Source organism: Pelecanus crispus, chromosome 1 (assembly GCF_030463565.1).
Source record: "Pelecanus crispus isolate bPelCri1 chromosome 1, bPelCri1.pri, whole genome shotgun sequence".
Taxonomy (NCBI): domain Eukaryota; kingdom Metazoa; phylum Chordata; class Aves; order Pelecaniformes; family Pelecanidae; genus Pelecanus; species Pelecanus crispus.
This window is the reverse complement of record NC_134643.1, coordinates 24,149,143-24,163,003: the sequence shown is the minus strand read 5'-3', so window position 1 is coordinate 24,163,003 and position 13,861 is coordinate 24,149,143. Positions and strand designations below refer to the sequence as shown.

The following is a 13,861-nucleotide window of genomic DNA, read 5'->3' as shown; positions in this document are numbered from 1 at the left end:
GTGATGGAGACAGAGGAAGGAAAAATAAAAACATTCCTTACAAGAAAACAACACTTAGATTTAATGACAAAAATATAACAAGATTGCTAAATATGATGGGAAGGAACTCTAACATTCCAGCCATATGCTGAGACTAATCTTTTCTAGAAAAACTGGTGTCCTGGTTCCGGCTGGGATACAATTAATTTTCCTCCTAGTAGCTGGTATAGTGCTGTGTTTTGGATTTAGCATGAGAATAATGTTGATAACACACTGGTGTTTTAGTTGTTGCTAAGCCGTGCTAATACTAAGTCAAGGACTTTTCAGCTTCCCATGCTCTGCTAGCGAGGAGGTGCACAAGAAGCTGGGAGGGAGCATAGCCAGAACAACTGCATTCAACACAAGTGTATCTGGAGAAGAGCACTTAGCTGGGTACAAGTCATAGGCACTTGTACTCGATTTGTAATGGGAGGAAATGGAAGAACGAGAGGGAGAGGAAAAGCTATATTAAGAAGTCAAATTGCAGGAGCCCTTTGACTGCTATTACAAACTGAAGAAGATCTTCAATACCGAAAACCTGCCATTAATCTCTTGTTTACACAGAAAGCACATGCTTCTTTTATCTGAAATACTTAGAGTAATGACAGGAGCTGGGACTAGACAGATAAACACAATATGTCTGGTTATCAAGAAATTTAGATTTCTCTATCTAAATTTGGGTTTGAAGCTGATATTTGCCTACTGTGAGCAGATAGTGCATCTGCTCAGTGAAACTTATGTTCCCATGATTTTTACTGCTAGTACCAGTGGTGAAATAACATTTTCATGGGGCCCAATTTTTCAGGAAGCAGTCATTCCTAATGGAGAGGTAGTCCAGTTACTGAATCCTCCCCAAAATCATGGATTATAAGGCCCGAAAGTTTAAAATGATGAAGTCCAAAAAGAGGCTAGGCACAAACACATAAAATTCGCTAAAAAGTTTTTAAGCCCAAATTGTTCTGAGTGAAACATTTGAGCTAAACAAACGGGCATTTAGTGATGCAACTGTTCACAGAAAATTTCCAGGAAGGACTGCCTCTTGCTGCATTTTTAATCAGAGTTGTTAAATACAGCAGCTGTATACTTCTGCTTCGTTCTATGCATGTCTGATCTGAAAGTGGCTGATTGGGAGTGGCTATGTTTATTTATCAGATTTATTTAATTTTTTAAGAGTTCTGGAAGCATGTGTGATTTTTAACAGGAGACCGTGTGGTCCTTTGAACAGCAGTGCTGTGTAATGGAATACAGCAAAGTTTCTGTCTTACTTAACCAGCTAAGTCAGTCAGGGAAAATAGGAGGCCATGACGCTACTCATGCAAGGAAGATATAAAGTCGTCTCTGGTTTTGTTTTCAGGGTATTCTGTCATGTAATTTATTGGCCTCATTATAGGCTAACATACCCAACACACACCTCTACTTTAACCACAATATTAATCCTAGTGATTGTCTTCAAGTCCCCCTATGGATACTCATGCCATCCAGTGTAGCACTTTTGAAAGCAAATGCAGAAGGAGTGCAAACAGAACAATTCAAGCTTAATCCTGTCATTCATTAAAAAAACTACATTCTTCTCATTCTGCTACGTGTCCATCTCACTATCTCTCTTATTTACATAAAACTCCCACTGATTACACAGATGATGGTAATTAAACTAAATCATTCTATGGGAGTGCTGCCAAAGAGAGATAAACTCAGGTCCTGCTGTACATGTGTCATATAATGGGGATATCAATTAAAGTGCCTGATATTGAGCACAGAGATTATCTTATTTCAACATATGCACATACTCTTACATTTCTGAATCATAAGGCCACAGTTTATCTACTGATCTACAAGCAGATTCTTTGCTGTAGGATAACATTAATTAAGACTGCTAGCAAAGTGTCTATACATATCTCAAGTTTCTCCTCATTTGTTCTTTTAACACCATTGAGTTATACATAAAAAAAGATGTAAGCAATGTCAACACCACGTTTGTCATTCTTTAGGATTTGTAACATCTTTATTCATAATCCACGAACAAAACATACTGATTCTTGAAATAATTAGAGTTTTGCTCCTTATTTTGAGGACACACTCTTCACAAACAGTTGCCACGAGGCCTGTGAAGTTGCAAGTCAGGATTGACAGGAGGACTGAGTGACTATTTACCCCTCATATTTTGAATGTAAAACCATTCTGCCAGCTTCTTGTGTCATTAAGGTAATATTGCGCCTCTGAAACTAGTTGGTTTATATTTTAGTGGCACCCTACTGCTTGGCTTCCTGTCTCACATTTGCTGAATCAACACTATCACAAAACAGCAAAGCCTGCCAGACATAGCAATGTTTCACAATGTGATGATTCATCATGGCAGGACAATGAGAGCCCTGTGGCATGTGCAGAAAAGCTTTAAATAGTACTTAGTTTGTAACTTATTTTAATTAAAAAGGCAAATGCATAAGAGAGAAAAAAACAATCTTTCTGTATCACATCACTTTTATTTGCTCCACTTACCAGCACAGGATTGTTTTGGCTCCACTAACAAATTCTATTTTAAAAGAGAAAGAATGTTTTCTTCCCTACTTTCATATTTTCCTTTCTCTTCTGCATAGCATATCTAAAGGCACACAGCTACTGGCTGCAAATACTACAGAGAATCACTAAATATAGGACAGCATGAAAATATGTTGAATACATTTGTCAGCACTGTATTAAAACAGAGCTGCATAGCAGAAATATTCCCACATTGCTAATAGATACTGGCTTTATCACCTTTCCCAAGGTGAGAGCACTCACACAGGTATAATCAGTGACGTTTTTGCAAATTGGTTCAGGATTTCTTTTTTTTTCCTCCATAAAATTCATGCTGAAAATGTGCTAATGAAGGTTACAAAACTTTTTAGTATTATATTATTAGCAGAAATTCATTATTTCATTTGAAAATACAGAGGTCTGAATCTGCCTTGTTTGAAGTGTTGCCAGCACAGCTGCAGAGTGCATCTCAGATTAATGGGAGCCGTGACAAACAGAATGAGTTACCCCAGTGAAAACTTTCCATCAAATATGCACAGCAGGTAAACAATTGCAAACTTCCATATTTTCTCTGCACCATGAAGTCATTGCAGATGACATTATGTTGTTATGTAGCAAGGGACATCAAAGCAGTATGTCACATCAGCAAAAAAGCCAGAAATAGCACAAGAAATATTTCTACAAACTATTTTCAGCCTTTCCCAGGAAAACTACTGTGAAGCTGCATGGCAGAGCTAAAAAATTACAGCAGTTTGCAGGTTTACTAATCCACGGTATAGAAAGGGACTGATGTTCCTTAATGAACAGCCCTTCAGCTTCATAACAGTTCTGCAGAACAGAAGGGCTGTAGAATTCCCTATCAAAAAAACAGAGTTTTACTAATGATATGACTCCATCATTGATTTTTTTTCTTCAAACACATCTGTGAGATTCATGGTGCTACCTGAAAGCCTCACATCCAGAGCAAAAGTGGCAGAAACCATCCCTTCCCCAGACTTTAAAATAAACTAGTGACTTTTATTTCTTACAGGTAACAGAAACTCCACTGTGCATGCCAGGTTGTGATGAGAGGCATTACCAAGTACGTTTTAACACCATGACTGCAAGTGAAGGCAACTCCTGGAATCCACATTTAATCTGCTCTGTGCTACCAATTGCTGCTTCTTTAAAGCCTCTTCAAGACTCTGGCAGGGTTAGATGGCTGCCTCCAACATGTTCTACAGCCTATGAACAACTCAGGAGCAGTGCAAGGAAATCCTGTTGCTGGTACTTTTCAAATCACTGAAAAGTAGTTTGTACGTCACCAATGCCAAAAGTCTCACTTCAGAAATGAGAAATTTTTCATGTTGATTTTGGTAAAAATACTTTTGCCTTTGGGAATATATAATGAAAGTCAACTCAGTGAGGGTGGTAGTAGAACAGTTTATCTTTTGAACAACATCTCAACAATAACCAAGTATAGGTATATTCTTTTATTACAAATGTGGAGATCACAACTGTTTTGTTTTCTTAACATTGGCTATTTATTGGATCCACATATTTAGCTGTTGTAGTAACCACAAAACCAAAAAAAGTCCAAATTCTCTGTCCCTTGATGACTAAATATTTATACTGATTCTTCCCTGTTCCCAGCAAATTACTTGGGTCAAGTGAAAGATACTTTTAATAGCATTTGTTGTCATACAGGCTTCTGACAGACATCAGTATCTTAGGTTTCCATGGGCATTTCTTACCATTAAATAGCCTTGTAAGTCTCCTGGTTTTAGCAGATATCTTGCCTACCGTTCTTTTCTTCTCACATTTAAGTCAATAATCTTCCAGTCAAATTAGTCATACTTAAAAAGCTTACATCTATCTGCTAATTCACAGAAATAAGTAATAGAGGAAATGCAATGTTATATGAAATGTCTTACATAAAAGACATGGATAAGTTCTCTACAGCCATGGTATAAAGGACTCAAAGTAATGAGATTAAATTGCAGCAAAAAAGATTCAGGTTAGAAACAGGAAAAGCATCCACAGAACCAGGACAGCTAAAACACTCAAGCAGAGTGCTTGGGGTGCTGTGTCATGCCTGTCATTGGAGGTATCTAAGAGTGTAGACAAAAATCTACCTTGAAGTGTTATAGGTCTTGTCAATCTTGCTGTGGGTGAGGTGGACTAAATAACTTCTTGAAGTCCTTTCTGTCCCAATCATTCTAGAATGTGCAGGAGACATGGAAAATACAAAGTTCAAAAATTGGACTAAAAAAAGTTTATGCTACCCTTGAAATTAGTATCTGAACTCATCTCTAGAGCCTATTTCATTCCTTCAACACCTATTAACAGAAAGCACACCCCTGGGGAACTGATACTTCTAAAGCAGGGAGTGGGAGAAGGAAGGGGAGAGAAAAAACAGTAGATATAACCAACACTACAACTGATAAGAAATTCACCTTCTACTCTTCTTTCCCAGTTGGGATTTAAGAAACTCATAAAAGTGACATGGCTCACATGAAAAGAAGTAAGTGTAAAGAAAGTCCCACCAGAAATGCTACATAACACAACATTCCTTAATATTATTGTCATTCATAATAGCAAGGTCTCATTAAAATATTAATGAAAATGACACTAACTTATACCAAAGTGACTTAGACATATCTCTTCTACCCACAGCTTCAATTTCTGTAGTCATTATCTTCATACCATTAGCTACACGTTTTGGTGTCAGAAACATTTGAAATGTAGTAAGACAAGAAGAATCTTGAAAGCATGTACCTATCCAGGGGGAAGAAAGTAACACAAAGAAATCTGAATCTATGTTCCAGGGAGCCAGAAACACCACGACACCATGGCAGCGACCACACAGCCTGCTCTGCTCCAGCAGAGGGGATCACCATCTGCAGTCATCCCCGCCGGCACACCTTGCATGTTCACTGCCTTTTCTGATCTGCCAGTGCAGCTGTTTCTGCAGTGGCACAATAATAATAACCCAATCCAAACATGTAATCCAAGCTACAAAAGCTTCTGTAGTCATAACTCACATAATAGCAAACTTCCATTTACATTACTTCCACTAGCCCAGCTCAATCTGAGTTTGCTACAATCAGGTCACAATAACATGAGCAGCTGAGTTTGTTACATGGGGGGATGAAGGGGAAGAGAGACCCAGGTAGCTGGGCTTATAACCCTCCCAGCAACAGCTGGAAGAGGATGTGTGCTCAGGCCTCCAAGGAGCAGGGAAAGGTGATTGTGCCCTTCTTTCCTGCTAGTGGAATGCAACTTGGTCTAACACTTCTGTGTTTAACAGTGCCCCTGTCTTGCAACATTTTTCTCTGTGCAGATGAAAATAAATGTCCATCCACAAAGAAATTACAGCCTTCTCCCACACCCCTTTTCCTTTATTCTTTTATTCCTACGGAATACTTTACCGAGAATTCTTTGGTAAAGAATAATTTCTTCTAGTCACTCCTAAACTCTGACATTTAAAAAATTGTCATTATTGAATTCTAGCTCTATTTGCAGGCTACAAAGTAGTCCATAAGATTAAAAACTTGAGAAAAGGCAGCTAATTTTTGTGCGTAAAGAAGATTCATGGACAAATTGCCTGTTTTATGGAGACAAGGAAGCTAACAAAAGTTCTCTGATGACAGTTACAAAAGAAGCAAGATTTCCATTCTTCAAAGCCACATAGAAAAGATCAGTAGAACGCTCTGGTATTTGATACTTTAATGTAAGCCTCTATAATTAAATGTTAGATTTTCTATTAGAGAAATGATCAGATTAAAGATGGGTTGATCAAAGTTTTAAATTCAATTTGGCTACTTTAGATATTCTAATAAAGATGTTCTGTTGTTTCTCAAACCAGTAACACTTAAATTAAGAGCATTTCAGGGAGTGCCTCATCACATTGTGAACTACAGTATGTTCTTCTGTACTGAGCACAAAATTCTGTCCTTTTAGGGGAAAAAAAGAAAAGCACACAAGATTTTCTGCTGATGTCTGCAGACTGAAAGGATAATAAAATTTATACTGTACATTATCCTTTGAATTTTCTCAGCCTAATTGCTCACTACACCCACAGACTCACGTTTCTAGAAAATAATATTTTAATAGACTTTAACCCATACTTTTTCAACTGCAATTTTTATTCATTTTCATGTAGAATGTAGTTCTCAGCAGAGGATCAAACCTGTATCAACAGTGCAAGCTTCATCCTGTTTCCCACCACATGTACTATATGAGGCATAGGCCTATTAGGACAATGAGACAATTCCCTTTTTATGACAGCTAAAAAGGGAACTCCTTGGACATCATAATCAGCTTTCTTTATCTTACCTTTTAAAAGAGTAAATTAAAATAAACAACTAAAACACAGTATCTTTCCTGCTTTGTTTTAGTAAAACAACGGTACAGTAGGCCACATTCAAGACACCTATGAAAGAAGAAAGATAAGAGCATGAAAATTTTAGTTCATAGAAGAGCTAAATGTTTATAGCTCAACTAATTGATAGGAATGAAACTATAGAGTAAGTGAACAGAATGAGCAATTAGCCTATCTACCAGCATTTCAAATACCACGTAGACGTTCTTAGCTCAGCTGCGTAACTAACATAACTCTGAAAACCAATTTTCTGTTACATCTATGACATATTTCACCAAATGTTGGACAATTTGTTTACTCATGTTCTCAAGTCAATAAAACATGTAAATCTGCCTGTTAGATATCCTTTTACTTCAGTCTTGATTTCTTCACTTCTCTTTTACTCCTTTGAAATGATGCAGATGCTTAGTTGTTTCCACAGTCCCAAAGACCATCCAGTCTAACTTAAAATATGTAACAAAGTAGATGCTTACACAGAGACTCTTTATCATTCTTGTCTCTTCATTGTCTGTATAAACATGACAGACCTTGCCCACAGGCATCTCAACCAACCCAAAACCTCAACAAGTCTTTCTCTCTCTCTCTCTCTCATACGTAGATAGGTAAGGATATCTAAAATGAGGTGGAAAGAATCTGGGCCTTAGCTGCAACCATAATCAATATGTATTAAGTGCTTCTACTTACCAGCTACATAACACTGAGTCCTGAGCACTGGAAGATACCAGAATCTGAGCCCAATCGAAAACAAAACCTTGAATCTGAATCTTAGGCCAGATTCTGCATCTGAATCAGTCTTTAAAACAACACCATATCTAATCCTCAATTGACTCTGAATTTTCAATTTGGGTTCCGAGTGATTTTCTTTTAAAAAAAAAAAAAAATTACTTCCAGATGTGAGGGTTAAGGTAAATTACTATAAATTCTCCAGTGGCCTTACTGATGATCACAATGGGTGTGGTTATTTCAGTGGTCTAGAATTAGAGAGGGAGGAACTGTAGGCATTATGGTGAATGGTCCAACACATAATTCTAGCAGTAGCAAAATAAGTTGAATGTCAGGAAAGATTGCATGAAAAGAAGGTCATAAAGGGTGAAATAGTTTCATAAGAGTAATCACAGAAGCAGCAAAACTTAGCAACCTAATGTTAGACACACAAAGGCACCTCGTATGGTAGACAAATATACATAATATTTCTATAAGACCAGTTTTTCTTCATCTACAGTTATGTACGCACAATTATTTGCTCTCATGTATATGTGACAAGAAAGGTGAAAAATGCAGGTTGTTTATAATTAAAACTGCAAATGCAGGTAAGAGGGCCAACTTTGACAATTCTAATACTTAGAATATTGCTGCTTCTTAATCTTCCTTACCACCCACATATGGGGAGGGGAGAAACTATGATACACAATGTCTGATAACATGCATGATTTTTAAAAATCTTAATTTCTGAATTATTTTTCTGATCAGTAAGATGAGAATTCTAAAAGTTAACAATGGTTCTTCAGTTCATGAAAGGATACCACTTGAATTCTCAAGGATATCAATATTTGACATCAATATTGCAAGATACAATTCTTGAAACAGACCCATAAATCCACATAAAAGAGATTAAGTGTGATCTTGAGAAGGAAAGCACATGCAGGATGACAAAAAGGTGAAAATTAAAAGTGTTACTACATACCTGTTGACATTGCAATCTACGCACAAAACGTTCTTCCCCTCTTGATCATTACATCTCAGTGTTCCTTTCACAACTGTTTATTAAATACATTACTATTTAGAAACTTCCTTTTTATTATATATCCTAAGTACCACTCTGAAACTTTGTTTCTGAACCCATTAAAAAGACTTCTTTACAACAGGAAGAAAATTTGAGATATCTAGGTACACTCCTTAAAACCTGAAAAACAGTACTGAGGAAAAATGTACTCAAAGTAGAATAATTTTATAGTTTTCTGAACAAGCAGAAGATATCAGAGCACAAGTAGCATGAAGAAGAATAGAGTCCTCTGGAATTCTAAAAAAAAAGTTGTAGCCAGGTTGAGCAAGGAAACTGCTGTTTCTCCAACTTCTGCAAACAGTTACAAGCAGCTCTAGCAGAAGGTAGGTGGTTTCATTTTCAAACATGCACTTTACAGTTAGGATCCTTTCATTTTTAGTAATTTCTAATCCTCACAAAATGTATGCTTAAAGTTGGGACTTTTTTTTTTCATCTACTCCTCATCATTCACTTTTGTTGCACTTCTAGGGTTTTTTTACTTCAAAACACATCTACCTTTCAATTTTTTTTTTTTCATTTTTCCATTACCACTCTGTCTTTGAAATGTTTTTACAAATTCTGTCTTCCCTCTTTCCTCCTGTTTCCATTTGCTTGTTTTCCAGACAACTGTTCTAAGTGTGAGCTCAGGGAATGTGAAGAGACATCCCCTCTTCCTACCTCATGAGGCAGAGCCTTGAGTGGATCTATCAAGAATTTCTCCGTATAACAGGGTTACAAAAAAGACTGTCTGTCTCTCAGACTCAAAAAGTCCAGGATCACTGGAATTTAATCTATGATAATTAACTTTCTATACAGGGAAAATTCAAAGCAATTAGGTAAAGCGGTACAGAAGGAAAGAGAGTTTTTAAACAACTCTCCCCCGAGAATAGGTCTTTGAAGTCAAGTTTTACTTCAACCTGCTCTGCAGCACAGGAAGGAACAGGGAACTCTGCACAATCCCTGCCAGCCCCTCAGAAACCTCTCCCCAGCCCACTGGGGCTGGTGTTACTCCTGGCTGCTCTCAGCCTCCTGGAAGCATCTGGATCGTCCTTTCCCTCGCTGCTCAGGAGCTGGCAGTAACAGACAGTTGTGACACCCAGTGAAAGTTACAGAACATACAGATTTCCTTATATTTTGCTCTGAATGTCCAATACTTTTTCTTTCATGAAATTTTTACTTTGCAATTCTATAAATATATGGAAGCAAAATTTTACTACCTGAGACATGTCACCTATTCATCATTTCCTAACGTGTAGTATCAGTAAAAGCAATCCTTTCTACCCACCTATTGACAACCATGTCTATTATTATTCATTCACCAATTTGTGTCAATTTTCTTGGCTAAAATTGCAGTTACTAATCTATGACATAATTAATCACAAATTTGGAAGCTTCTCTCTAATTTCTTTATAAAGGTATATGAATGCATTAAACCAAATAAATTGGAATATTTTCTGAGAAATTCAAAACTCATTATATAGGGTGATTTTTTTTTTCCTGTGCTCAGTGGTTCATAATAAATGAATAAGCCAAATTTCAAGATTCCTGCTCAGCAGGAATATCCTGTCACCCAGCCAGTGACCTGTTGCAACATCTATTATTATATGCACTATTTAATTAGGATACACACTCAGGAGATCTGCTTAATCAGGATGTCTCCCAGTGAACACGTTTAAGTCCAGCAACACTCACTAGCAATGACTTTCATAATGGGGACAGTAACTTTCCTTAATTGGGATGCTTAGGGTGAGTTAGTGTGCTAACCCAAATCTGGTAGTACTTCTGTCTCCTCTGACAACAGCTTTCAGATTTTCTCAAGCTATGAACAAAAACATATGAAATATGTATCCACTGCCTCCTCCTAGCTCCAACTGTGCAATCATATCGGAAATAACAAAGCTGAGGAGTGTGGGTTTGAACCCCTTCAAGCCAAGTTAAAAAATTAATTTTCAGTGAATGTTATAAGTTCCAAAGAATAACATCAGGGAAAAAATCACATTTAAAATTAATATCTCAATTTTATGGAAAAGTTTTCATATAGACCGCAAAATTAATTTTCTGCAAGGCAAAAATATCTCCCAACTTGCTTCTGTCAAACCCAGCATGTGTTGTTTCATTTGTACTACAATTTCAGTTGCCTACTACAGGCTTGTAGAACCAACAACATGGTTATCTTAACAAGGGGGATAACACTGAAACATCATAAATAAATAAAATCAAGAAACATCCTCTTTGAATATGTTTCTACACAAGGAAAGAAAAAAAGGTTATGAAAAAGATTATCCAATTTGCTCAGTTTTGGAAGGGAAAAAACCATACCTAGTAAAAATATAGGCATATGATACGCACATCATTTGCAGGGCACAAAAGACAAGCAGATGCCCAGCTCTTCAGCTCTCTTTTAAAGTCCCACTAGAGACACAATGTCTGCATAAAAACCAAACTTTAATGGGCATATTGGGCCCAACACTTCAAGAAGCTGCTTGTGCCTGGCTGAACCTTTTGTCCAGTCATACCAATTAAAAAGTGTTACAAAAAGACCAATGTGAACAGTAGATTCAGGTCATAGGGTTTCTGCATCTGAAAATTGAGCTAATTGGGGCTTTATGGTAAGAACTGATATTAGAATTGCAACTCCAGTCACAGAAGCCCTACATGTTATCAATCACTCTCACCTACAAATGAATATAAAGGTATTGAGAAATTGCTGAACACCCTAGAAATCTGGCCCATCTTTGTAAAAAGGCTACTTCTTTTATAGTACAAGTCACACATCATAAACATTAATGATATCCTTTAATTTGTATTTCTTCCAGGATCTGCAATTTGGGGAACATTATTGTAAAATAACAAGATCATTTGAATAGGATCCCTTCCTTACCTAGAAAGGGTTGCTGCAGATATTTCACATCTTTGCTTTTGGTTAGATTAATTATTTCTTATATATTATTTATAAATTCTATAACATCAGAGTTAGTTGATCGCAAAGATGAGGCTAAAGGACTGTCATTTGTCAATTTACTTTATTAGCTCTGTCTTAAATGCAGCGTAATTCAAACCAGGAAATATGAACTCAGAGCACTTTTACTTTCCTTACTCAGAGACAATTTTCTTGTGAAGTTTGAAGTTCTAATTTGAAATTAGTAGTGACCTTTCTTTCAAGTTTTGCCTCTGCTGCTCATATCTCTGTCAATACTCAAACCCTTTCAACACCTGGGAATGCACATTCTTTGTATTCCTAGTATCGCAGTTCTGATGGTATTTTAATATATTAGCTTGCCTAAAACCATGTTTGTCGGTTTAAACTGTGCACTGTCAACAGCTTTATATCTGAACAAAACCATCCTAGGTCTTTAATTGTGTATATTTCACCAAAAATAAGTAAAGTACGTATTTAATATTGGAACCCAGTGCAGCAGGTCTCTGACTATCAGGGCACTCACACTAATCGTGATCATATGCAGGGCAGGCTTCTGAGTCCCTCTGTAGTTTTATTGACCCTTCTTGCCTCTGGAATGCAATCTTCAGTCCAGTTCACACTAGAAAATCATGAAATTCCAAGGCCATACTGTGTGTATTTGCATTTAACTCCAGAGAGAGAAAGAGAGAAAAAAAGCACTGTCTCATTAACTATTCTGCTAACACCTGGGAATATGTATTCTTTTTAGAAGAAAAGAAAATACTGAGCGTGACCAATCATCTGATTTTATTAGAGATTTCTTTTTCCTATGCATAACCATCATAATTCAGAAGGCAGAACATTTGCTTTGCTCTGCCACCCAGTTTTGGTGGCTATTAACTATTCTAGAACTAATTTTGGTTTAACTGCCTTTGCTATAGTTCTGCACAGATCCATTCCCTTTCCACTGAAATCCTATCAAAATTATTTGATTACCTTTTCTCATGAAAATGAATTTCACTCATTAGGTATTTCATTCAAAGACAAACCTTTTTCAAAATTATTTATGCTAAATTCACTACAAAACAGTTTCACTGTCCACTAGGTTTTTTTACTATAAGCTTAGACCAAGGAGATGAGTTTTCCAGTCTCAGCTGAACCCACCATTGTTTTTAACTGTTTCTATGATCTCACTCTTTACTGTTCTCTCTAAATTAAATTATCTAAATCCCTTTAATCTGCCTTCATTTATAAACCTGGCCTAACCTTTCCCCACCCTATTCACCCTTCTCTGGTCATCTCAAGTTCATCACCACCTATTTTGAAACAATTCTGCTTAGCTCCTGCTTACTGTAAGGCATAAGTGCAATTTTTATTCAGTTTAGTGTTGAGAGAACTTGTTCTGGTTCTGAAAGAGCTATTCAAGAATTAGCTGGTCAGCTAGCCAATGGCCTCATTATTTACTCCTTGCTTTGCTGCCTGAAAGCTCTATATTTTTAAAATGTTCTGGTTCTACCAGAAACCTCCACTGGCAGCAGGTAGCATGCTTTGCTGTATATCAGGCACAGACTGATGTTGACCAGTATAGGCTACATCTAGACAAATAAACAACATATTCTGCACAAATACCGTACTGAGAACAAGGCTTGAGAAAAGCATGTGTCAATTTGCTTAAGAAATATGACATTCATCAAAACATAAATACCTAACTTAGCAAATGCTCTTTGCTGGCTGCTGTACTATCAAGCATTTCAAGCTTACCAACAACCTTCAGCTAACTCTGGATTAAACTCATTAAGCTACTTACTTTGTCCCACAGATTCTTTCCTTGTCGAGTGCTAAGTAAACCCATACGTTCCAAACTCTTCCCACCATGCTTGAGTTCCATCCTGCTGCAAGTCTTAGAGGGACAGCTCTGTCCCAGACTGCAGCTCACGTATTGAGCCTCAGTGCCACTGGCTCCTCTAGTTGATACCGGGGAATCTGCTCTAGCCCAACACCTGGTGCATCTCGCTTCCTTCTCAGCCCTGGTTCATGCCCCAGCGAAGTGTCACGATGCCCGCCAACACAGCACTGCATCATCTCACTGCTCTAGCGTAATCCCTCCTTCTGTTTGGGACAGGAGGACGAGTAATAAACACCCAGGAGGTTCTCTTCTACCTTGCTGTTCCTGGGATGACTCTGTTTACCTTCACGGATGGGTCTGTTTACCCAGCTCACACATTGTACTGTTATTTGGTTGCCTGGTTATTTTTGTTCTTTTATGCCTTTTAAAAACCCTCTTTTTCCATGTTGAGAACCACTT

At 37.3% G+C, this 13,861-nt stretch overlaps 1 protein-coding gene across 1 annotated transcript in view; it reads right to left on the bottom strand.

Moving 5' to 3' along the window:
- The window catches only part of GRM8 (glutamate metabotropic receptor 8), a 363,184-nt gene that overhangs the window by 241,792 nt on the left and 107,531 nt on the right, over window positions 1-13,861 (bottom strand). The gene's annotated exons all lie outside the window — the stretch shown is intronic.